The sequence below is a fragment of the Balaenoptera borealis genome (genome assembly GCF_965194805.1).
Source record: "Balaenoptera borealis genome assembly, chromosome: 20".
Classification (NCBI taxonomy): Eukaryota; Metazoa; Chordata; class Mammalia; order Artiodactyla; family Balaenopteridae; genus Balaenoptera; species Balaenoptera borealis.
In genome coordinates, this window is record NC_138879.1 from 41,017,029 (window position 1) to 41,043,279 (window position 26,251).

General features: G+C 46.7%; 1 protein-coding gene and 1 pseudogene across 2 annotated transcripts in view; one reads left to right on the forward strand and one right to left on the reverse strand.

Moving 5' to 3' along the window:
- The window catches only part of CCT6B (chaperonin containing TCP1 subunit 6B), a 244,710-nt gene that overhangs the window by 51,066 nt on the left and 167,393 nt on the right, over positions 1 to 26,251 (forward strand). The window lies entirely within an intron of this gene.
- LOC309617934 (elongation factor 1-delta pseudogene) lies at positions 1,544 to 3,329 on the reverse strand (annotated as a pseudogene). The gene has a single exon. The product of its transcript is annotated as an elongation factor 1-delta pseudogene (transcript).

The following is a 26,251-nucleotide window of genomic DNA, read 5'->3' on the forward strand; positions in this document are numbered from 1 at the left end:
TGACCGAAAGGGTCATTTCATTTAGTCCCTAACCCTTTGGGAACCAAGCAACACTGCTGTGGAACCCCTCCTGCCTGCATCTGAACCTAACGCTGATTGAGGGAAAGTTCTTCCCACCCTGCAGGAGAATGCTGAGTACTTAGCACAGTGCCTGCTTCAAAGTCGGTGCTCCAAAATACTTGGTTAAAGTATAAGATTAAAAAAGAAAACAACCCCACCTCATTTAGTGGAGGGTTTTGTCATAGCAAATTTGCGGAGCAATCAAGAGAGTGAAAACGCAGATCTATTCATGGGTGAGCTACTTCCTGGGGCTCCCAGATGCCGGGAGAGAGTTTGCAAAGGATTGAATCCCCGAGTTGGCAGATATTCCAATCTGATATTGCTAGGAGCTTGGAGCTAGCGATATTTGGGTGGTGTTAGTGCCATTCACACCCACAGGCTGGTGAAGAAAGGGCTCTCTCAGTGTTTTCTGATGAAGGAAGAGTGGTTTGCCAACTGGAGAGATAGATGGAATCTAAGCAGGGGAAATGGAAGTCATTTGGCCGTGCTCCTAAAGCATCACACCTTCACTGCTCACTGGGTTATTCACTTTTCCTTTCTCTTTCCTGCTGAGCTTACTGATGCACTGGCCCAAACCTGTTCATGTGGCTCTTGCTGTCTGGTCGCCCAGTGAGGAAGGATCAGCGGGCCTGCCAGCATCCAGACTATGGGAATTGTCTCTGAGGAGACTTGACAGTCCAGATAGGCCACAAGGGGTTATTTCCTCTCCTCCTTTCCCATCTTCTGGTTCCCAATGCCCTCATGGTCTTCTCTCTCGCCTTCTCCTCAGCAATATAAGATCAAAGACTGTAAATTATTCATTCACAGTTGAATGGAGCACTTTTCAAAGTCAGGGCTGCTGGGCATCTTGGTCTCAGAGTTTCCAAGAGTGAAGGCCCACATGTTTGGGTCCAGCAGCTCTGTCAGGTCCCAGCCTTGACATCTGGAGCCAGCCCTGCCTGATCCCTGGCCTTCCCACCTGTCTGATTTCCTCCCTGACTTTTCCCTGTCCAGAGTTCCCTGCCCCACCTTACCCCAGAGGAAACCCAGTATCAGTGTTACTACCTCCTGCCCGTGTGGGTGTGTCTGTGGCCTCCAGGGCTCCTGTTACCCTGGACTCCCAGGCTGTCCCTTCGGGTGGGAGCAGGGAGCCTGCATGTTTGAGAGGAGGGCCTAAGATGAGGCAAGCACCGGACCAGTAGTCGTGCTAACAACCACTACAGCAAACATTTGATGCGTGTGCCACGCGTGTCAGGCACTCCTCTTAGCACTTTTTAATGTAATGTCCCAATCTCGCCCATAACAACCCTAGGCGATAGATACTGTTTCTAGCTTGATGTAACAGACGAGGAGACTGAAGCTCACAGAGGTCAAATGACTTGCCCAAGGCCACACAACCTGCAAGTAGCCAAGCTGAGATATGAATCCAAGCATCTGATACCAAAGTCCAACGATGTACCACTCTGTTAAAGCATATGCTAGTTCATTTATCCTTACACTGACCTCACATACAGATGGGGAAACTAAGGTCTTGAGAAGACAAGTGACTCATTCTAGGTCATGTAGCTAGTGAGTGGCTGAGCCAAGATTTGTTTGTTTTTTTGTTTTTTTGGAATCTCAGTCTTTATTGGCTGCAAGGCTTCACACGCTCAGGCCAATGCCAGGGCTCAGATCTTGTTGAAAGCAGCAGTGTCAGCGCTCTGCACATGCTCCTCGAACTTGGTGATCTCCTCTACCAGCAGGTCCGTGCCCACCTTGTCGTCCTCCACCACACACTGGATCTGCAGCTTGTGGGTGCCGTAGCCCACGGGCACCAGCTTGGAGCACCCCACCCAAGTCAGCCCATCCAGCTGGATGGCGTGCACGCAGGCCTCCAGCTGGGCCATGTCCATCTCGTCATCCCAAGGCTTGACGTCCAGGAGAATGGAGGACTTGGCCACCAGGGCAGGCTTCTTGACCTTCTTCTCAGCATACTGCCGCAGCCTCTCCTCCTGCAGCCGGGCAGCCTCCTTGTCCTCCTCCTCGTCGCTGCCGAACAGGTCAATGTCATCGTCCTCGTCGTCCTCTGTGACGGTGGCCGCCTTCCTTGGGGGGGGCTCCACTTGGTGCACGGGAGACACGTGCTGGGTCTGCGGAGCTGTGGCCGGGTGGGCGGGCGAGCTTTTCTCTAGCGCACTCAGCCAGGCCTCCAGCTTGGAGACAGCCTGCTGCAGATCCTGCACCGCCCCTCGCAGGCTCTGGTTCTCCACTTCCAGGCTGGCAATCCGGATGACAAGCTCACTGAGGTCTCCACCGGGCCCACTGGAGGCCCCAGGGCCTGAGCTTCCGGCCAGGGACTTCTGGATGTTTTCTCTGGCTCTTGTGATGTCACGGAGGATCACGCTGGCGCCGTTCTCCTGGCGTGAGGAGCCAGCCACGGACCCGTTCATCTGCTCGTAGAATTTCCTTTCTGCATCATCATATTTGAACGTGTCAAACCAGATCTTCTCGTGCACTAGAAAGTTTGTGGCCATTTTCACACCAGCCAAGGACACGGCGACCAACAAGGAGGGCTCAGCGTGCGCGACGGCAGAGGAAAGAGCCTGAGCCAAGATTTGAATCCAAGGCATTCTAATTCAGAATCGATGTCCTCTGTACCACCTTCCCTGAGACTGATGGGTGAGCTGACATTCTAGACACCCTTATGAAGGGAGGGATGAAAGAGACCCACTTGCAGACCCAAGGAGACTCAACCTGTGTGCTGGGTGGGGTGGGGGCCGCAGGGAGCCCTGGATGATGATGGATCCAGGGTCTGGAATTTCTTGAGCATGAATGTCAGCATATGTGCCCGTGATACGGATTCAATCTAATGCCACCCTCATTCAGAGATTCAGAAGAACTGACAAAGGAGAGAAACCGAAGCACTTCCTCTCTGAGCTGGTGCTTACCAATGAGCTTTTATCTCCAAGTAGCAGAATAATCATAACCCACAGCTCCCGCGTGTGGCTGATTAGCTTTGCTGCAAGTTTCATTTGATTACAACATGAAGGTCTGTCCCTGACTTTGGTTGCAGCTATATGGCTGCTTGCTCACAACTGAAAAATAGAGGTAGAGGGACCATTAGGGACCAGGAGCATCAGATAATGAGGTTGGTGCTTTAAGAGCATTTTCATCAACAAAGACCATTTGTGTGGCCCCATCCAGTGTGCAGAGCCACTCTGTATGTCATCTTAATGGGTCATCACAGCAACCTGGGGCTTTCTTCCCATGGGACAGTGGCCAATAGTTTCGGCCATTCACAGAGGGTGGGGAGGAAGGGGAATAGGGTGGAGACAGTGTTTGGTTTATATTAAAACTGTGAATGTGCCGATTGGAGGGTGTGCATTTCATTTTTAAGACAAATTAAAAACCCAATCTTGTCTTGTGCCTGAACCTGAATAGTACTAATCTTACTTATGTTATTTTTGAGTGCTTGCTATGTGCTGGGCACCGTGCCATGTGTTTATTCTACAGAGCAACTTTATCCAGTGGGGAAAAATACTAACCTCATTTTACCAGTGAGGAAAGGGAGGCTGGGACAGGTGGAGTGAACTGCCCCGGAGGTACAGCTAGTAAGGGAAGGAGCTAGGATGTGAAGTCAAGGAATATGATTCCAGAGCCTATACCTTTCTTGCTGGGCTGTTCTGCAGGAGAGTGTCTCTCAGGGACCCTGACTTCCCACAGAGCCCGGTGGGCAATGGGAATGCAGGGTCCTCTGGCAGGAGAGTCCTCTGCCCCTCTAACCTGCACCTTCCTCATCTCTAAAGGAACGTTTCCGGATCCATCTCACAGGTGACTGTGGGGTAACTCCTTGCTAGCTATGAAGCACTGTTTACCTGTTTGTGGATAGGAGGCAGTGGTGAGCAGGGCAGAGGGAAATCCTTCCAAGAAGAGACAGATTTGGACAAGGGGGTGCAGGTGGCCTGAGACCTGTGGCCCAGGTTTGGGACCTTAACACATGCTTTTCCCTCTGCTGGGAATGCCCTCCCCTCCCCCCTCTTCTCATGACTGGGTTTTTAAAACTTTCAGCTGTCAGCTTAAATGTAATCTTTTCAGAGAGATGTTCTCCCTTCCCACCCCTGGTAGACTGGCCTGAGTCCCCACCTCGGCCAGCCCTGGGGGCTTTCCCTGACTCCTCCACTTCATCCCAAACCTCCCTACAAGACCCAGCCCTACCTGTGTATGAATTATTCAGGGAGAAGCTGAGGGCTCATTATGGGGACAGATATTCCAGCAAAAGCCGTCTGGCTGGAGAAGAGAGAGAGTGGGGTGGCATTTATTGTCAGGAAGCAATTTCTCATGGTAATTAAACGCTCACACGTGTGTGTGTGTGTGTGTGTGTGTGTGTGTGTGTGTGTGCGTGCTGGGGAGATGTATTTTATCACTTTCCCCCTCCCAGGGTCTAATCTGGCCTGTGTCATACCAAAGTCCTGGGTCTAAATAGCACCACCCTTCCCCTGACTTGGGGGAGGAGGGGTGGTGTCGGTTCATGTTTTTGATTAAAGAAAAAAAAAAAGAATCAGAGCCTCAGTGAGGTTTCATGAGAAATGGTGGGAGCAGCAGGGTCGAGGGGAGCTGATTATGTAGATGTATTTAAGCTCTCAGCCGGGGATGGCTGGCTTCCATAATCCCACTGGGGGCTGAGACCCCGGCTGTGTTTGCTGGCTCAGATGCAGCTGGGGCCATTTCTCAAGTTCGTGGAGGAAGGGGATGAGCAGGTGCACGGGAGGAGGGGCTGCCTGTCAGGTGAGGGCCCTGCGGGGTGGGGAAGCGCTGTGGAGGAGCCCTTTCTCTTCTGCAGCACGTACCCAGCCTCTGTCCCCACACGTGTGTCTGCCTCTGGGCGACACTTTGTTGGACAAATGCTAACCCGGCCTCTGCTACAGAGGCCTCTGCTATGTAGCCCTGAGCTGGTCCTCTGGTCTTTCTGCTCTTGGGTTTTCAGTCTGTAAAATTGGGTGAAGCTTTGGAGATAGATGGTGGTGATAGTTGTACAGTAATGCAAATGTACGTTATGTATATTTTATTTATTTTTTTAAATTAATTAATTAATTTATTTTTAGCTGTATTGGGTCTTCGTTTCTGTACGAGGGCTTTCTCCAGTTGCGGCAAGCGGGGGCCGCTCTTCATCGCGGTGCGCGGGCCTCTCACTATCGCGGCCTCTCTTGTTGCGGAGCACAGGCTACAGACGTGCAGGCTCAGTAGTTGTGGCTCACGGGCCTAGTTGCTCCGCGGCATGTGGGATCTTCCCAGACCAGGGCTCGAATCCGTGTCCCCTGCATTGGCAGGCAGATTCTCAACCACTGCGCCACCAGGGAAGCCCCCCGTTATGTATATTTTAACACACACACACACACACACAAATGCTAAAAGAAAAATGAGGTGAATCTGTAGTTTCCTTCTGGTCTTAATGTTCTCTGGATTAATGATCCTGGATTCAAAGAAATGCCAAAGGGCTTATCATTATTCCAAGAACAGGCTGCGGTACCTCAGCTAAGTCCATTTCCCTCTCCGATTCCACTTCCTTTGGTGGTGGCAGAATGGCTTCTCCAGACCTGGCCAGTTGCTTCCCCTCACTCTTTAAGTTTCCTGCCAGGTCTCTGAAGTTTGCCCCCTCTCCAGAGCCTGGACACCCCCTGTCTTTGGTTACCCCGCCATCACTCATCTCAGCGTCTGGTGGCTTTTCGTAGAGGCTGAGAGGGACCTCTTCTTGGCTATTCAATGAGCCATTGAGAATTTCATGGATAACTCAGGAACACAAGTCAAACAGGAGGCTGGAAGCTCTGGATTTATGAAGAAAAATGAGTCAAACTTGGCAATTTATGAGCAGCTCAGAATAGCAGCATGGTGGGGGGAGGGGAAGGCTGGAGGACTGCTCTGAAGGGTTGGGGGCACAGTTGGGGGAGGCAGAGGTGCTAGTGGGGCTGGAGAGAGCATAGGGAGCCTGGGCCTTAGCATCCGGACCACTAGCTCTGTGGGAAGTTGTCTGTGCCCTGGACAAATGGACAAGTGTTGTCCAGTGAGGGGACAGGGACTCCTCAGGCATCAGAGGGAGGGTCCAGCCCACAAATCCTAATTTGGTCTCCCTGTGGCCTGGCCTTGGCTGGATACCCAAGAGAAGGGAGGTGAAGGCAGAGAGGGGGCACATTCTCCAGCCTTGGGGGGGTACATGGCCAGAATGGAGAGGCTTAGCTGGCCTCCTGGGGAGAGAGAGAGAGAGAGACCCTCACTTGTCCAAGAGGCTTCTTTTTGAGGTTTTTCCAGTCTTCCAGGTGGGGCCCACAGTCTGAAGGTGGTGAGATACTTCACATAAATCCAATCCTAGCAGCCCAGAGGGACATCCCAAAGGCCACCCCAAGGTCAAAGCCCCTGAAATTTTATGGGTCCCAGTAGAGGTGGGGTGGGGTGGGAATCTGACTGGCTTTGCTCCCATGGCTGACAAGTAGTGTCTTGTCCCTGTCACCTCCCCAGTATGGTTCCTCCTGGACAGTTCCACCTTCTGTCCAGTTTCCTCCACTTGGGATGGACTCCAAGCATTGCATTCACAGGTACAAGGTGTAATAAAAATGGCTTATGTCTGAGGATCAGGGATGGAGAGAGCAGGGATGAGCCCCAAGTAGACACTGCTTGTCTGGGTGTCATGGAAAAAGTTCACATCACCCGTTAGGTCTCAATTGCCTCATCTGAAAAATGGGAATGGCTTTCCCTTCCATCAACCCCTCTCATATACTTACTCATACAGCTCATAAACTGTGATATAACTGAAATAAAATTATGAATGAATATGTGTTTGTAATCCTCTATGGTGTTGTGTCGAGGTGGTGGATTCTTTTATTAATTTTCCATGGGAATCAACCTCAATCACCTCTCTTTCTTGGGCTTTAGATTCCCCATGTCTGAAATGAAGAGATTAGACCAAGTCAACTCTCAGTCTCTTCCAACTTGAACAACATCTAATCCTATAACTATCTTGGTATCTCAGTTCCTGATCAACACATTCCTAGTTGAGGGTGGGGATTTAGGGTCCAGAGCTTGGAGGAGGCAGGGTTTTGTTCAAACAATCAGTTAATAAAATGATTTCTAGGTAGGGGGCCTTACTGCTTTCTCTTAATCTCTTCCAGGGCCCTACTGAAGATACGGCTAGATGTGTGCATTCTTCTGACTTAGATGGGTGGGACTGTCCCTTAGAATGTATCAGAAAAATTTCCCCAGAACTCAGGTTGTACAATGCGGAACATTCCCATTTTAAGAACCGAAGGACATGGAATGTCAAGGGGCTTAAAGGCTCCTGAGGTAAGGGTGAAGACACATTGTGGACTTGGGAATCATTATTTAGAGTCAACAAATAGTTATTGAGCTCATACTATGTACCAAATTCTGTTCCAGTTGCTTTCATATTCATTTTTCTATTTGGTTCCATAATAATCATGGGAGGAAGGCAGTGTTATTGTCTTTTGGTAGATGAGGAAGCTAAAGCTCAGAGAAGTAGAGGAGCTGTCCAAGGTCACAGAGCTGGGAGTGGTGGAGCTGGGACACAAGTCCAGGTCTATCTGATCTCAGAGTCAGAGCTTCCCCTGAAAAGTGACTTCTTATTCCAGGGTCACTTTTATGTCCATTAAAGCCACAATGTCATCTCACCATTGGTCTGTACTGATTTCTCTTTGATTATGGTGATATTTTCCTGTTTCTTCATGTGTCTAGTACTTTTGGATTATATCCTAGACATTGTGAATGATATATTGGAGAGACTGAATTCTACTATATTCCTCTAAAGAGTGCTGATTTTTTGTTTTTAATTTGGCTGAACTCACACTTCAAACTTTTATCTCCTCTCTGGTGGGCAGCAGCTGAAATCTCAGTTCAGTTCTGGTAATCTTAGCTGGGCTTTTTGGAGTCTTCCCTGTGCATGTATGTTGAAGGATCAGCCAGAGATTTGGGTAGAGTTTATACATAGACGTTGGAGCTTAATCTCTGTGGCTCTCTCCTTTCTGGAATTTCTGCCATCACTTTCAGCTGCTGTGTTCATCCACACTTTCTATGATTCTTCAAGCCACTAAGGCTGCAGGTTTCCTAAAACTTTAACTATCCTGTAGGGCACTGACCATGGTCTTCCCTCAGGAGGAATCCTTTAAAAACATGAAATACACCCGTTGTCATTCTTCCAAGTGTCAATTACTCTCTGATTTCTGCCTGTTTTTTGTTTTACCAGTGTCTTTAGGTAGTTTTAAAATATTTTATCCAGAGTTTATAGGTTTTTTAAAAAAAATATTTATTTATTTGGATGTACTGGGTCTTAGTTGCAGCAGGTGGGCTCCTTAGTTGTGGCTCCAGGGCTCCTTAGTTGTGTCATGCAAACTCCCAGTTGCAGCACCAGGGAAGTCCTCAGAGTTTATAGTTGTTATGTGTGGGAGGACAGGTCTGATAGGAGCCACTTGACCATCATTGGAAGTTTTGTTCTCCTTTTGAGCACGTGGTTCCTCTTATGGCTCTTACTAGACAGGGTCTGTTCTTAAAGCTACACCAGGCCTAGCAGTCTCTAGGAATCTGGTATTTAACTCACAGTAGTAGGTATTTATGTGTTGTCACTGGCTTTTGGGAATGTGCAGCTGTGTTCATGACAGACTTCTGGGTGGCTTTGCATCACGTGCGTGTTCCCTTCAATATCACCTTTCTTGGGAAGGATCACTTCTAGACTGCAAAGGGCATCCAACCTCAGGTCTCCCTTCCAGGTGCCATCACGCAGGGAGGTGGAGGGGCAGGCTTTGTTCTTCTCAGAAGCACCCTTTTGGCAGTCTCCATTGGGAGGAGAAGAGGGGTCAGGAGGGAGAAGGAGACAGATTCTCCAACTCACCAATGTCATCCAAGTATGTATCTCTTTAAACTCTGCCTTAGGGAGTTTGTCAGATGGCCACCACCTGTCCAGGCTCCTCCAGACACCTTCTGGAGCTGCAGGTGTGTGCCAAGGGCTGGAGAAAATTGGCTCTTCCCCTAAGTTCCTTTTCTCTTTTGTTGGCGATATCAGAAAGGCCAGAGCATCATGGCAAAATCCATGTGTTTTTAAAAATGTTCCTTCTTTGTAGAGGGGTTGTTTTTCTCTCCCTTTTCATCTTAAAAAAATCTTGTGTGTTAGAGAGATGAAGCCAGAAAGAGAATGTCCCTCTGATGGCTGAGAATTATTGTTTTAAAGGCTTTATTTAAGCCGCTCTTAACAAAACTCAAACATCTGGCTTGTGGCGCCTGAGTGCCAACTTTCATCTTGAACGGAATGCATGAAGATGGCAGGCACCCAGGCTGGAGGGAAGGAGGGCAAAGCCCACTGTGGCCTTCTTGGCTGTCGTGGTTGTCATGGCTGTCGTGGTTGTCATGGCTGTCGTGGCCACTGTCTGTGCTGTGCCTTCTCCGTGGGGCAGGGACAGGGGCAGGGGCAGCAAACCACTTTCTCGAGTAGGTCTTTATGCTAGAGACATTTTGCTAAGGGGAATGTATCCATGTCCAGCTTTCAGGGCTTAAAATCTTAAAAAGAATCAGGCCTTAAGCCTAAGAGAAGCAGGGCTGGCGGGAAAGGGAAAGCATGTTGTATTATATTTATCCAACACATGTTTCTGTGCCAGGTATTTCATATCCATTGTCACGTTCAGTTCTTGTAACAACTCCATGAGGTAGGTGTTGATGGCCTTTCATTCCAGGTAAGAAAACTGAGGTTATAACTTGCTGAAGTTTACTCCATTGGCAAGTGGCAGAGTCAGGAGTCAATCTCAAGGCTGTTGCCTCTAGAGTCTAGGTTTCTTCCATCATCTCCAAACCTCATCAGGTCCAGCTTTCACATTTTGCAAGCAGGGAGACTGAGGCCAGAGAAAGAAAGGGCCTTGGCCAAGGCTCCTTAGGTAGGAGGCAGAGCTGGCGCTTGGCCTCCGTTCTTCAGCTGGGTCGAGGAGAATGAGTGTAGAATGGCGCAGCCTGAGGGCACCAGGGCTGTAGCCTGTCAGAAACTGCACGGCTCCCGGGACCTGGTGGCCCTTACCTGAAGCCAGTAGGGGTGGGATGATGAAGAGCGCTGGAGTGGTTCCTGCTCCTGCGGATGCACCGCTGAGCTGTCTGGGAGCATCTGTTCGCCTGCTCTCTGATCACTGTGTGGGCGGAACCTGCCCATTAGTATTTCACACCCAGGGTCTCAGCACAGCCAGGGAGTTAGGATGCCCAAGATTGGACTCTCTTGCAGCTGCCTCTAAATGTAGTCAGGAAAGCTTTCTCCTCTATTCTTGAGCCTCAGTGTTTCCAGCTGTAAGATGGAGGCAAGGGACCTGCCTTGGAGGATAGGAGCGATGGAGAAATTCCTAAATGATGTTTTGGAGGCCCTAGAAGTGAAATCAGATAAATATAGGGCATCCCTATCATGAGTTGGTCATTTGATCTTTTTCTCCCCACTCTCCTTGCTCTTCCCTTCCCTCCTTTCTTCCTTTTTCCTTTCATGACATTTGTTGAGGATCTGAATGGCCAGGAATAGTGGCAGAAGGAAGGACTGGGAGGTGGAACTGGGCAATGGAATTACGTAGGAAAGGGTGAGTATGTTGGGAGAACTTCTTGAGACTCAGGAACTGGGGGAGGCATAGGAAAGAAGGCAAAGAAACTGCAGCAAAGATAGAGGTGGCCGTCAGACCAGAGACAAGCCCCAGGAGAGGCCAGAGGAGGGGAATTTAGGGAGATGTTGGGTCTTCACGTATCGAGAACCAGGCTAAGCCTGAAGAGACCCCAGCCAGGGTGGGGAATTCTGTGTGCTTTTCTGTCAAAACCACACCTCGGAGTTCTTTTGTCCAGGATTACCCCCAAGGAACTCAAGGAACCAGGCAGGGGCTGCTGTAGGTCCTGCTGGCTGGGATCCTCTCTGGAAGTTGCAGGGTCTGTGTCCCGAGTCTGGGGGAGGGGACCTGTTCTGTTGACATTTGGCAGGAGGTCTTTTTGTGGTCTAGATCCTAAGGCAGCATGTCCTAGTGAGCCTGCCCATGGGATCCTCCAGTGCTTGGTCCATTCTGCCCTTGGCACTCTGTTCCCACCAGTGAATTGGATGGAGGAGCTGTTTCTCCCTGAGGATTGCAGTGTCTCAAAGACAAGGACTCTGTCATGTTCACCTGGGTGTCCCCAGCCCCTAGCCTACCTGTGGCTGATCAAAGTCAAGGCGGAGGCAGTATGGAAGAGCAGAAAGAATAGGGATGTTGAGGTTGATCAAGTCTGAGTTAGCATTCAAGTTCTGCCACCTTTGAGCTGTGTGACCATCAAAGGTCAGATTCCCCTAGTAACATATTCTGTGACCTACATTTGCGTGTGGGAGGTGTATAGGGCTGTGTGCTCGGGAAGAATACCTATGCGGGAGTGAGAGAAGCAGCATGGGGCAGAGGAAGAAGTCGCGTCGTGGTGCAGTTGCAACAGAGACCTCAACTGATGCCATGGGGAGTCCTGGGGCTGGAGTGGTCCTTGAGAGTTGTCCCAGATTGAGACAAAGGAGCCAGACCTTTGTGCCCCCATTGTCCAGTCATTGGATATGGGCTCCCAGGGAAGGGGTGGCAGCTTTGACAAGGCAGCTTTCACCTGAGGGCAAATGCCTGAAGCAGGACTCAGCTGTGAACCTCAGTAGTTAACAGTGCTGGCAGCTGGGGTAGTGAGGGCTTCAGCCCTGGAGGGATAGCATCCATCACAGGGAATTTGAGTGAGCTGCTTAGCTTAACTGAGCCTCAGTTTCCACAGTTGTGAAACGGAGACAATTGATTTATTTGTTCAGTACCTCTTTCAAGTGCTGGGAAACATGGCAGCAAACAAGACAGACAAAGTCGCCACCCTCAGGGAGCTTACGTTCTAGCTGGAAAGAGAGATGACTAGAGTTAGAGGGTGCTAAGATCCAGGGAGAAACTTAAGACAGAAAGGAGACAGACTGCTGAGTTGCGTAGTTCTCTATTTTATATATGGAAGGCAGAGCAGAAACCTGAAGGAAATGAGGTAGGGTGCCATGACACCATCTAGGTCAAGGTTTCTCAACGTCGGCACTACTGACATTTCGGATGGGATAATTCTTTGTTGTGGGGTTCTGTCCTGTGCATTGTTTGATGTTTAGTAGCATCCCTGGCCTCTACCCACTAGATGCCAGTAGTTCCCTCTCTCCTGTTGTAACAGCCAAAAATGTCTCCAGATATTGTCCCCTGGGAAGTGAAATTGTCCCCTGGTTGAGGACTACTGGTCTAGAGGAAGAGAATCCCAGGCAGAGGGAACAACAAGAGCAAAGGCCAAGAGGTGAGAGCGTGCTTGGTACGTCCATGGAACAGCGAGGAGGCCAGTGTGGCTGGAATGGAGTGACCTGGGGAGAGAGGGGGCAGAGGGGATGGAGAGATGGCGGGTCATGAAGGACCTTGTAGGTCATTGTCAGGATTTTGGCTTTGACTCTACGTGAGAAGGAAGCCCTTGGAGGGTTTTGCACAGAGCAATGATATGATCTGGCTTATATTTAAAATGAATTCCTCTGACTGCTCCTTCACAGTGGTGATGGAAGATTAAACATGAGGTTTCTGACACACAACAGGGGCTCAATAAATGTGCCTGTTATCCTCAAGAACAGGTGGAGTGCACCCTTGGTTTGCATTTGAGGTCATTGTGCAACTTGGCTACCATCCCATCCTAGGAATATATAGTTACGTTTTTGTGACTCAGGCCTAAATGAGGACCCAAGAATTTTAAGAGCTGGAAGGGGCTTTCAGGTGAACAGAGCCTAAACCATTTATTTGAGAGAAAAATACTGAGGCTAGGGAGGTGAGATAACCTGGACAAAGTCTCCCCCTGCGTCTGTGGCAGTGCTAGGGTTAATCTCTGTAGAACTACTCTTTGTGAAGGCAAGTCTTTGATGGTGACCTAGTTTGTGCTGCCTTATGTGTGTGGGTTTTTTTTTTAATTAAAAAGAGAGATAAAATCCAAAGACAAGAAGAAAGTGCTCAAGGCTGGATGGGCTTTTGCACAAATAGAGGATTTGACTGGAAAATTAGTCGTAAAATAATAATAATCAAAAGATGGAAGCCGGGAAGCCAGATTGGCAAGTCAGCACCATAGTAGATCCTTTCTGAAGTAGTGGAGCTACCATGTTGTTTCTGCAGAAGGGGCAGAAGGAATGGTTGCTGTGAGACCCAAATGCTTTGTGTTCTTGGATTTGAGTGATATTTTTCTAATGGGTGAGTCCCATTCTTAGATGGGAAAGGAAGGCAGAGATAACCTTGAATTTGACCCCACTGACTGATGATGTTCTCTGTGGTGTAGACAGAGCCTGGATGTAGGGCCCCGGGATCTGGGCTTTATTAGGTCACCACTGTCTGGTTTTGTCACCTTGGTCAAGTTATGAAAAGTTCTGATACTTCCATTTCTTCACCTCTAGACCAGGTTCAGTAGTTCCTCCATTTTCCCAGGGTGATCCAAAGAAAAAAACACTTTATCTCCCAGTTTCTTGGCTCAGTGCTTTGCATTGAATAGGTGCCTGATATACATTTGTTGAAGGAATGAATATTTATAGAGAAAAATGAGGTGACGTATGGGAAACATTAAAGTAGAGCATGAAGGATTTTGTAAGAATCTCTGAATATTGATGGGTGAACTCCTGGTCTCTGGTGAGTTGGTGGGTCCTAGATTGAGAGGTTCCTTTTGTCCATCCACCTGCCACAGGCCACACTGTATGGAAACTTTCCAAGTGGGAGAGTTTCTCTTCTGTGCCTTGTGAGACTTGCAGAGGGGTGGTTCAGGTATCCGCATCTGGGGCACATTTCATTGCCAGGGCCTGATACTGGGGCCATTCCTGACTCCCATGGGCAGGGGTAGGAGTAAGCATTCTCCCAGGGCTTGGGGACCTGCCCCAGTTCAGGCAGGACCACAGGAGACACAGTCCCTGCTCAGGGTGACTTCCTCAGGCCCTCAAAGGAAGCTTTGAAGTCTGTAGACCTGGGATTGAATCTTGGCTCTATCACTTGCTAGTATGTGTTCTCGGGCAAGTTGCTAAAAACCTGCCTCAGTTTTTTTCATATGTAAAGTGGAATTATTATAAGCAACAAAATAAAAAATAGATAAATTGGACTTCATGAAAATTAAAAACTTTTGTGGATACTATCAAGAAAGTGAAAAGACAGCCTACAGAATGGGAGAAAATATTTTCAAATCATGTATCTGATAAAGGACTTGTATTTAGAATACATAAAGAACTCTTACAACTCAAAAAGGCAAATAACCCAATTAAAAATGTGCAAAGGATCTGAATAGACATTTCTCCAAAGAAGATGTACAAATGGCCAATAAGTACATGAAAAGATGCTTAACATCATTAGCTATTAGGGCAATGCCAAGCAAAACCACAATGATATACCATGTTATAACGGTAGGATGACCATAATCGAAAAAGACAAGTGTTGGTGAGGATGTGGAGAAATTGGAACCCTCATACACAGATATTGAGAATGTAAAATTGTGCAGCCACTTTGGAAAAACAGTTTGGCAGTTCCTTAAAAAGTTAAACATGAGTTACCATATGATTCTGCAATTCCACTTTTATGTATACACAAGAGAAATGAAAACGTGTTCACACAAAAGCTTATGCACAGATGTTCATAACAGCATTATTCTTAATAGACAAAAGGTGGAAACAAACCAAATGGCCATCGACTGATGACTGAATAAACAAAATGTGGTACGTTCATGCAATGAAGTATTATTCAGCAATAAAATGAATGAAGTACTGATACATGCTATAGCATGGTGAACCTTGAAAACATTATGCTAGGTTAAAGAAGCTAGTCACAAAAGATCACATATTGTATGCGTCCATTTATATGAAATATCCAGAATAGGCAAATGTATAGAGATAGGAAGTAGATAAGTGGTTGTCTCCGGGGGAATGGAAGGGTGGGTGGAGTGAAAACTAAAAGGTGTGGGGTTTTGGGGGAGAGGTAATGAAAACATTCTAAAATTGGTAGTGGTGACGGTTGCACAACTCTGAGAATATACTAAAAACCATTGAATTGTGTACTTTAACGGGTCAATCGTAAAGTATGTGAATTGTATCTCAACAAAGCTGTTAACCAAAGAAAAATGGAGTTATTAATAGGTCTACCTCTCAGTTTTGTTGTGAGGATCAGTGAGATAATGCACAGCATCTGGTGTGAAATGAGCTCCCAGAATATGCTAATTATTTTATTATTAACATTATATAGGAGGGAATTCCCTGGTGGTCCAGTGGTTAGGGCTCTGCACTTTCACTGCAGGGGGCACGGGTTCAATCCCTGGTCGGGGAACTAAGATCCCACAAGCCACACGGCTCAGCCAAGAAAAGAAAAATTATATAGGAGATCAGGGACAAAGTTGCTAGCACAGTTCTTGACAAAGAGTTGGTGGCTGCAGTGTTAGTGCCCATCCTGTTCTTTGTACAGGCAAACCTGAGAGGTGCAGAGAGACTCCCACTGAATCCAGTTCTCTGGTCAGCACACGCCTTTAGATCTTTACACCTCCAGTTTGGAGACCTCCCGTGTTAAGCAGCCAGGGGAAAGATTGGTTTGGGCCCCATTCCAGGGTTATTAAAACCACAGACCTTTACGTTTCTCTGGAGAAACTCAAAGGGGCATTTGTGGGCTAGGGACGAGTCTGTCAACCTGTCCCTGTTTCACCTCCTCTTGTCCCCCTTCCTCACTCAGGTAGGGACTCAGCAATTTCTTTTCTTTTTCTGGGATTACTCAGTAAGGAGCTGAATTATTGTTTTTATTAATGGGACTCCCTGAGCATTTTCAATTTGAATCCTTCCCTGTAGCCTAAGTCTCCCCGCCCCAATTTCTCTTTGTAATGCGGATTAGCTACTTGGAAGGATATTTTACATTATTTTGCTCCCAGGAGGGATAGGGAAGGCAGGGCTGATCTGGGGGTTGTGTGGGAGGCTTTGGTACAAAAGTGCTAGTTTTAGTGGTTTTAATTCTATCCCCCACCTCTGGTCCAGGACAGAGCCGTCATTCGCCCTCCTTCTCCTCCAGCCTCTCTCCCCTCTGTCCCACACACCCCACGTGGCTGTGGTGAGAGGGAGTTATGGGGCTGCGGGGGAAATGTACCATGTGGATTCCTTTATTTCCCCATTGTAAGGTCTAGTACACATAGGGAGTTTCAGGGTCCCGGTTTCACATGGGACATGTGTGAAGGAGAGGGAGAGAGATTGAGTCTAGTGGATGTTGGTTGTTCTCTGGGGTAGCTTCAGCCACAAATGAGCTGCCTCACCCACAGCCTTACCCCTCCCAGGGGTGGTCTGCATCCAACGACTGCTCACTGTTGGGAGGGAGGTATAAGGGCTCAGCCCCTTCCTCAGAGAGGGACAAATCTGAAGGGCCATCTCAGCTCCATCACTCCCTGTGAGATCTGCTGAGGCCCTTGCTATGACTATATCACAGTTCAATTCCTCCCTCCACCCAATCCTGCTTCCCTCACTCCTGAGATAGACACAAGCAGCCTCTGACATCCAGGAGCTGGCCTTGCACTTAACCTAGGCCCGTTAGACATAAACCCTCTTACAGAACACTGGACGAGGCCACTCAGTGACCATGATCAAAGGAGGCAGAAAACAAGACCACTCTGTAATCTCGTCTAAGCAGAGACAAAAGCATGATCACTGTGCAAACCACAAAAATACCAAACATCCTCCTTTACTGACTAATGTGAGTGGTGCTGCTTCTTTACCAACTACGGCTTTAGCCTCACTTTGGTCTGTCTCCTTCTAGATTAGATTTATTAAGCCATCTGAACATAGAATATAATCACAGATGCGTATGAAGCATAGAAGAACCCTTGTTTCCTAATAGAAGCCAATTCAGAGCAAAACTGAACCATCTCCTGAATCACCTAAAATGAGTCCAAATCCTGTAAGTCCTTTTTAACATCCCCTTACTGAGATGTCCTACAAGTCGTCATGATGTTCCTCACTGCAGCAAGCAGTAACGCCAACTTGCTCACCTGTGGAGGTGTTCCTTGGGGTCTTTGGCTGGAGGCATTGATGCTCTTCCATGGGTGTCGACCCCCAGGAAACTCCTAGGAAACTTTCTGAACATGAACCTCCGTCTCAAAGTCTACCTAAATCCACCTGAGAAAGTTAGTGCCAGGAGTGGCCCAAGAGGCAGCACCTAAAATGATCTTGGAACTGAAGGGCAGAAAAAACTGAATATCAAGGCCAGTTTGCTTCTCCAAGATCATAACCATGACTGGGAAGGAGTGGGATCCCCGGACTTGCAATGGGAACATCTGGGTCAGTGCACCTGAATATCATCAATCTTCAGATCCCCCTGGTCCTTTGGGCCTGCAGATGGCCTGATCTTCCCTATTAAAGGCCACTCACCTCCTCTGCTCTGCCCTTGCTGGAGGATGACGCAGAGGCCTTGGACAACATACACTGCCCTTAGGCTCCAGCCCCACCTCTCCTCTGGTCGTCAGACAAATTACTGGGGTAAAGTCAACACATAACTTGGCTGGAGGAAGTGCTGGGTCTGCTATAAAAGGGAAGGGACTTTATAACCTAGTTGTTGCAGGACCCAGACAGTGTGTTCCAGCAGAAGTGAGTGAATATGTACAGGATCCCTTACAGTGCAAGAGGTATAGGAGGCACTCATTCTCCCAGCGGCTGGGAGTGTTGGCAGCTGATAGCTCTCAGCTGAGTCCTCCAACAGTTTCCCTCAGCTGAAGAGAGCTACTTAGACCAAGATTACACCTCCTTCCCAACGTAGGCTTCATTCAACAACTGACAATGTGCTGGGGAGGATAAAATTCCGGCCCCCTCTCCTCAAAGTGGGATGACTGGAGGGCCATTCCAACTCCAGAGCTGTCTTTGGGAATCAGGTGAAGCCTTTGTTGCAACTGCATTGCAATTCGTCTCCTCTGCCCATTTCTTCACCCTCTCCTCAGGGTTGATCCTGGAGGAACTCCCATAAATTTCCCACGTGTAAATTTCTGTTTTATTTCCCCAGAGAACCCAATCTTAGACAATGAGAAAGAGAATGAGAAGAAAGAAGATGTGAAAAGCAGGAATAATGGAGGAAAGGGGATGGACCCTCTGAAGATATGGGTCCCTCTCTGGAACTCCAACTGAGGCTAGATGTTTCAGCCCTCATTTCAGTGCAGAAGGCTCTGCAGGGGGTGAGAATGACCCATTAAAGTGACATAAAAGGGCAGTTCTCCGTTAACGACTAGAAGCAGGGCAGAGCTGTGGAACAAGAACAATGGGAAAACAAGATGGGATAGCTGGAAATGAAAAAATATTACTGTTGAGATAAAACTCAATATAAGGATTGAAAGGTAAAGTTGAAGAAAATTCTCAGAAAGTAAAAAAAGAAAAGGACAAGAAAAATAAGAGAAAAAAAGAAGAGACCAAGAGGAGCAATCCAGGAGGTCTAACATCTAAGTGATAGGTGCTCCAAAGCAGACAGAGGGGTGAAAATTATCAAGAAATAATGCAAGATAATATCCTAAAGCTGGAAGACCTGAATCTACATCTTGAAAGGACCTGTGAATACTAGACCAGTTGGATAGCCATATGAAAAAGAAATGAACATTAATCCTGGTCACATACCATATACAAAAATTAATTCAGGATGGATCATAGACCTACATGTGAAAGGTAAAAGAGTATAGTTTCTAGAAAAAAAAAAAACCCATAAGAATAGCTTCATGTCTTTGGGATGGGCAAAGATTTCTTAAATAGAATATAAAACCCACTAATTATAAAAGAAAAACCACTAAATTTAGGCCCTATTAAAATTAAGAACTTCTCTTCGGTAGAGATGACATTAAGAGAGTGAAAAGACAAGCCAAAGACTTGGAGAAGTATTTGTAATACATATACCCAACACAGAAGGTATATCTAGAGTGTATATAGAAATCCCACAAACTCATAAAGAAACTGTAAAAATGAGCAAAAGATTTATAAAATAAGTCAATAAAATAAAATGTCAATAAAGAAGTACAAAATGGTCAATGAACACACTCAAAGGTGCTCAATATTATTGTCATCAGGAAATGCTAATTAAAACCACAATAAAATACCACTATACCCCTACTTGAATGGCAAAAATAAAAGGTCTGAAAGTACTGATGAGAATGTGGACCAACTGGAACTCTCAGACATTGCTGCTGGTAGTTTAAATTTGTACAACCACCTTGAAAAACTGTTTGGCAGCATCTACAAAAGCTAAATTATATGCCTACCCTGTGATCCAACAATTCTACTCCTGAATGTAGACTGAAGGGATGTGAATACTTATTTCCACTAAAAAAACATACACAAGAATGTTACAGAAACGTTGTTCATAGTAGCTCAAAACTGGGGATGGTTCCAAAGATCCATTGCCGTTTGTATAAATAAATTGTGGTATACGCAAATGGAATATTATGCAGCAGTGAAAAAGAACCAATAAACTCTACATGGAACAACATGGGTGAATGTCAAAGACATAATGTTAAGCAAAATAAGCTAGGCACAGAAGGATACATACTGTAAAAGTTCATTCATATGAAACTGGTGAAACTAGTCCATGGTGATAGAGGAGAGAATAGGGGCTACTTTTAGAAAGCTATCAAACAGGAGGAGGCATGAATGAATTCATTAGATACTGGAAATGTTTGTATCTTGATATATATTTCTGTAGTTTACAATATGTAAGTTACAAAACTACATGTAAATTCCAACTTAAACAAATAAGAAACGGCCCACTGAGTGCCCAACACAATAAATGAAAAAAGTCCACACCAATTTTGCACATCATTGTGAGTCAGAAGAACAACGGGAGAAAGGAATATTCTAAAGATTGCCAAGAGGAAAATCGGGTCACTTACAAAGCAACAAGAATCAGGCTGGCTTCAAACTGTCATCAGCAACATCGGATACTTTATAATTCTGAAAGAAATGATTTTCAATCTAGGATTTCTGTATCCAGCCAACCCATCACGCAAGTTGCAAGGACTCATAAAATTTATCTCCTGTAAATCCTTTTTAAGGAAGCGACTTGATGATGTATTACAATAAATGAGGGAGTAATCCAGGAAAAGGGGAAAATTGGGAAGACAAGAAGCTGTAGTAGATAGAATTCAGAAGAGCAGGGATGAGTTCCAGGGTAAGAGCTGTGCACAGGCCTGGAGAGCAACAATTCCAGATTGAAGCAAGAGGACCAAAGGTCCCAGCAGACAGGGGTGGCGGTAATGGTGGTAGTCCCTAATGAAAAGGGGCACTGGATAGAATACGCTTTGTTAAGACTTCTAGGACAAAAGAATAAAGAAAGACAACTTAAAACTTATAAGCGTGCGCACGCGCGCGCACACACACACACACACACACACACACAGCTATATCTGAAAGAGAACTGTAATTATAGTACACTACTTGGCTCTGCAGTGAGTAGTCTTTACCTGTGCACAATAATGTGCCTAGTGATTTTTAGCACTTTTCAGTTCTTAGAATTAATCCAAAAGGCTTATTATGGTTATAGAATAAATGTAAATATTATCAACTTTACCAACATAAAAGTATAAGTATGGATGACAGAAGTTAGGAGGAAGAAGTGGGAGAAGTGAGGTGAAGGGAAGGATAGGAGTATTAATATCCTCCTTTTTCAAAGTGCAGATTCTGTTTTTGCAAAGTGCAACCCTAGAGGGTAGAAGATCACAGAGGTAACCAATGGAAGAACTAAAAATAGAGATATGGCGGGAGGGGGTGGAGGTGGTGCAAGAGAGGTAAATCCTTGTCTATTACAGTAGTAAGTCAATAGATTGTGTCTAAAACTGATGCATGAAGAAATATCAGCAGAAGCATATTATTTAGAAAAGTGAAGGTAAATGTAAGAAGAGACGTTTTAAAAAGTTAGACGTGGCTGCCTAGGGGGAACAGATCTGGGAGTAGGAAGTAGTTTAGCAGGATACTGTATTTAACCTTGTGCATATATTATTTTGAATAAAACAGTTTTTTGGCATTTTTGTTTGTTTGTTTTGTGTTGAGGAAGATAGACACGGATCAGATCAAGGAGGAGATTATAAGAGCCTTTCTCTTTTTCTAAGGATCATCATGGTACCAAGGAACCCTGTGACAGACCTCACCTGGAAAAGGACTTGAAGTCATGCTTTGACATCTGGGGACTGAACTCATTCAGTTTTTATAGGAGCAGGGATTTGAGGACTTTGAAATGTCACTAATTTTCTTGTCAAGGCTTCTCTGTGATAAACTTCATCCCCCCCCCCCTTCTTCTCCCTCAAAAATACAATTTTCAATAAATAGCAAGCTCATAAATAATACGGGGCACCGCAGTTCCTAATGAAACAGTGACAAATGTTATATCTTCATGGGATCAGGAGAAATAACAAAGGGGAGCATGGGGAGGGGCCTGGAGCCCCCCGAGCTTGTGAGATTTCATTAAAAATCCTTTACGTTTCATGCAACCCATTAAAGCAATTCTTTTGCAAGATAATTAAACATCGTTCAGAGACGTCACTGCATTATTAGGACGCAGAGCCTAAGCTTCTGCAGGTGAAGGGTGGGCTTCGAGTCTGGCCAAGAGAAAATGCGCTGGCCTGGGTCCTCACCTTGGCTCCCCTGCTGGATAACGGTATGGCCTGGGGGAGTTCCTGTTACCACCTGGGCCGCAGTCTCTTTATCTGTAAAATGGGAGAGTTGGACTGGGTCTGTGTTCCTAATCTGTTTGGGATGTAGACAGATTTTTCTCCCTCCACAAAATGCACAGCCACACATACAATTTTGTAAATAATTTCAGAGGGCTCATGGCTCCCTGAGACCCATCTGTGATCCTCTAAAGTCATTTCAGCGTGGATACTCCAGGATTCTATTCTTTTTCTTCTCTATGGCTTACAGCCTACAGCAACTGGCTATGGTTTTCATCAGACAGTTGTTTTAACAGCGTGAAGCAGAGCTCTTCAAGAAAGTCCTTGCTCTCCATAAGTACCACCTTTCGCTAAGCACTGGCTGGTGGTACATGCAAGCTCCCCTGACTTGCAAACATCTGACTTGGGAAGGTCCTATATGATCAGCCAGCTGGCCAGTGCTGTACTCAGTACTGGTTCCCTTCAGATCCTCTTAGAGGAGACCAGCTCCTTGGGACTCCAAATCCCTGAGGTTCTAGCCTGCCTCCTGGAGCCATGATGTGAAGGGGAGCTCTGTGTGGCTCACTCTCAAGGTTCCTAGTTCAACATCTGCAGGTTGCCCCAAACTCTCCCTGTTACACTGCTGCTGGAAGCCAATTTAGCAAATGATTTCCCCTACTTCGCAAGCAAATCTTCCCTACCCCTCCCAGACTGGGAAGGCCCATGTACCTTGTCTGCTGTCCCTGCCCGGTGCCCAGGTCCACCTATTTCCCTGTGTGTGTCTGGCTGCTCATCAGCCTGACATGCCTCTCCTGGCCCCCCAGTCTATCAATAGCAATTAGAAGAGTAATAACTACCATTTCTCGAGCACCTTCTATGTGCTTGATGCCAAGCGTAGTATCCCCATCCCCATGGTTATAGAGGAGGAAACTGACACTCAGAGAGGTTAAGGAATGTGGCCAAGGACACACAGCTAGCAATGGCTATGGTAGGCAGACTTATAAGATGGCCTTCAGTGATCTTTACTTCCTGGTATTCACACCCTTGTGTAATCCTCTCCCCTTTAGTGTGGGCTGGACCAAGTGACTTGAGTCTAATAAAGAGAATGTGGCAAAGGTCATAGGATGTCACTTTTATGATTAGGTTACCAAAGTTTGTGACTTCCTTCTTGCTAGCAGACTCCATTTATTGCCCTCTGGCTTGTATGCTTTGGTGAAGCAAGATGCCAGGTGGGAGAGGCCCATGAAGCAAGGAACTTAGGCCCTCATTGCAATAGCCTGCAAGAAACTCAGTCCCACCACGTGAGTGAGCTTGGAAGTGAATTCTTCTCCAATCAAACCATCAGATGAGACTGCAGGCCCTGGACTGACACCTTGATTGTAGCCTTGTGGGAAACCATGGTTTGCAGAGGACCCAGCTAATCTGTACTCAGACTCCTGACTGGCAGAAGACGTGAGACAATGAGTAAGTGCTGTTTTAAGCTGCTAAGTTTTAGGGTAATTGTTGCACAGCAATAGATAACTAACATAATGGTCAAGCTAGGATTTGAAGCCAGGTCTGTTTGTTGTTAACATTCTGGGTTGATTCTGCTGCACCAGGCTGCCTTTCTCTACCTCTGCCCTTTAGCCCCAGTGTGGAGGAGCTATTGGCAACTTGCGGGCCCTGTAGCACCTCAGCGTCCAGCTCCAGGGCTCACATATGCAGTGGGAGATGCAGGGGACAGCTACATAGCTCAGCCTGGAGGCTAGTGAGAGAGCATTGGACCAGGAGCCAGGCTATCCACTTCTCACCTGAGCTTTATCCTAATGAGGCTTATGACTCTTCAGGCCTCCATTTCTCTGTGTCAGCAAGGTTATTGGATGAGAACATCATTAAGGTTCATTCCCACTGGCTCTTCTGAGTTAAAGTTGGATCCTCAGGCTACAGGAGGCCCTTCTAGGCAGCCCCAGCTCCAGGATGAGTGTGACATCACCTGGAGGGGCTTGAGATTTGGACAGAGGGTGTGGGAAGCTGCCCTGCTTGTTTTGGGGGAGGGCAGTTGTGCTTGAGCCCCTGGTGGGGTCCTGCCTTGGTCCCTGAAATTCCTATCTAACCACCATCTCCTGGAGGTCTTTCAGTGACCTTTGGGTTGGGGGAAGCCCACCGGCGTGGAGGCTTTGTTCCCAGAGCAAAGGGCAGGGGCAGTGGGACTGTGAGTGTGTGTTGAGAAGGGTGCTAGCTCACTGGACTTCAATAGGGGGCATTTATTATGGGCAGGGGGATGTGATAAATGGGGGCCCATCCTCCCTCTGCCTTAGTTCATTTCCCTGGCCCTGGGGTGATTTATGCAGCTGCATTTAGTGTCCTGCGAGGCTAAAACAGAAAAGTTATCCAACTTCTTTCTTCCTCTTCTTCCCTTGCCCTTTTCCATTTCTAGGCAGCGGCAGGGGTGAGAGGAGGGTTTTACCCTCTCCTATAAATTATAGTTGTGGACATGAAAAGATGCTCAACATCACTAATCATTAGAGAAATGTAAATCAAAACTACAATGAGGTATCATCTCACGCCGGTCGGAATGGTCATTATCAAAAAACCTACAAACAATAAATGCTGGAAAGCATGTGGTGAAAAGGGAACCCTCCTGCCCTGTTGGTGGGAATGTAGATTGATACAACCACTATGGAAAACAGTATGGAGGTTCCTTCAAAAACTAAAAATAGGACTACCATATGACCCAGCAATCCCACTACTGGGCATATACCCTGAGAAAGCCATAATTCAAAAAGAGTCATGCACCACAATGTTCACTGCAGCACTATTTACAATAGCCAGGACATGGAAGCAACCTAAGTGTCCATCGACAGATGAATGGATAAAGAAGATGTGGCACATATATACAATGGAATATTACTCAGCCATAAAAAGAAATGAAATTGAGTTATTTGTAGTGAGGTGGATGGACCTAGAGTCTGTCATACAGAGTGAAGTAAGTCAGAAAGAGAAAAGCAAATGCCATATGCTAATGCATATATATGGAATCTAAAAAAAAAATTGGTACTGATGAATCTAGTTGCAGGGCAGGAATAAAGAGGTTGACATAGAAAATGGACTTGAGGACATGGGGTGGGAGGGCGAAGCTGGGATGAAGTAAGAGTAGCATCGACATATATACACTACTGAATGTAAAATAGTTGGCTGGTGGGAAGCAGCAGCATAGTACAGGGAGATCAGCTCGGTGCTTTGCGATGACCTAGAGGGGTGGGATAGGGAGGATGGGAGGGAAGCTCAAGAGGGAGGGGATATGGGGACATGTGTATGCATATGGCTGATTCGCTTTGTTGTGCAACAGAAACTAACACAGTATTATGAAGCAATTATACTCCAATAAAGATCTATTAAAAACAAAAATTATAGCTGTGGATACTCACACAGCCTTCTCTGCTTTCTTTGAACTGCATAGAGTCCCTGGGGTTCAGAGAGACCTCCTTTAATACTCCAAGGAGGCAGAAAAGCAGAGGGCTTAAGAGTGTAGGCTTGGAGGCAGACCACTGTATTTGAATCCTGGCTCCACCACTTACTAGCTGTGTGACCTCAGGCAAATTCCTTAACCTCTCTGAACCTCAGTTCTGTAAAATGAGGGCAATAGTACCTTATCTCACAGAGTCGTTGTTAGTACTGAATGTGACAGAGTATGTAAAGGGCTCAGCATAGTGCTGGCACATAGTAGGCAGGCAATAAATGCTAGTGATGATGTCTATTCACAGTCCTGAGATGTCACTAGCCTTAAGTCTGCTGACCTTGAACCCTGATTCTTCCAGGAGCTGTCAGCTGCCTGTCTGTCAAGTTCTGTTGCTCTTTTGAATGTGGCACTTTGGTTCTAATTTAACCTTGTTTTCCTGCTGCTTCATGAATGGGTCCTTCAGTCTTGTCTTGGAGGCAGCAGAGGTGGGAGGCTGAGGAGGAGGGGGAGAGAGAAGAGAGTATGATGCTGGAACCCAGAGGCAGGAGGCCTGGCTTCTGCAGCCCATCTTTGCATATCTCTTTATAATTCACCAATAGTTTTCACTTTCATCACCTCCTTTTTTCCCCCATCTATAGAATGGAGGTTATCAACATGTGTGAAGTTTTATTTTCACTTTACAGAAGAGAAAAACTATGACTTAGAGAGGTAAAGTTGGTTGCTCAGAGTGACACAGCTAGAAAGAAGTAGAGCTGAATTCTAATCCTGATGTGTAGGCCCCTATTTAGGGCCTTTACCATTTTCCCAGGGCTGCTGGTGACCCTGGGTGAGTTCCCCTCTCTGGCCCTCAGTTATCTTGCCTGGAAATGAGGTGCTGGGCCTAGACCATCCCTGAAGCCCCTTCAAGCCTGGGCTTCTTGTCCCCAAGTGGAGCCCAGGTCTTTCTGGTCCTCAGATGGGAGGAGCAAACTTCTCAAAGTCTCTGGCTCAGTTGCTGATGGAAGACTTCTGCCTCAGCTTCACTGTGCCTTTGGAGTCTTGGGGCCTGGAAGCTGAGTGTCGTACTTAATTATTCAGAAACCCGTATATCCTCTGTAAGCAAGAAATCTACTTCGACAGGCAAGAAATGCCACAAAT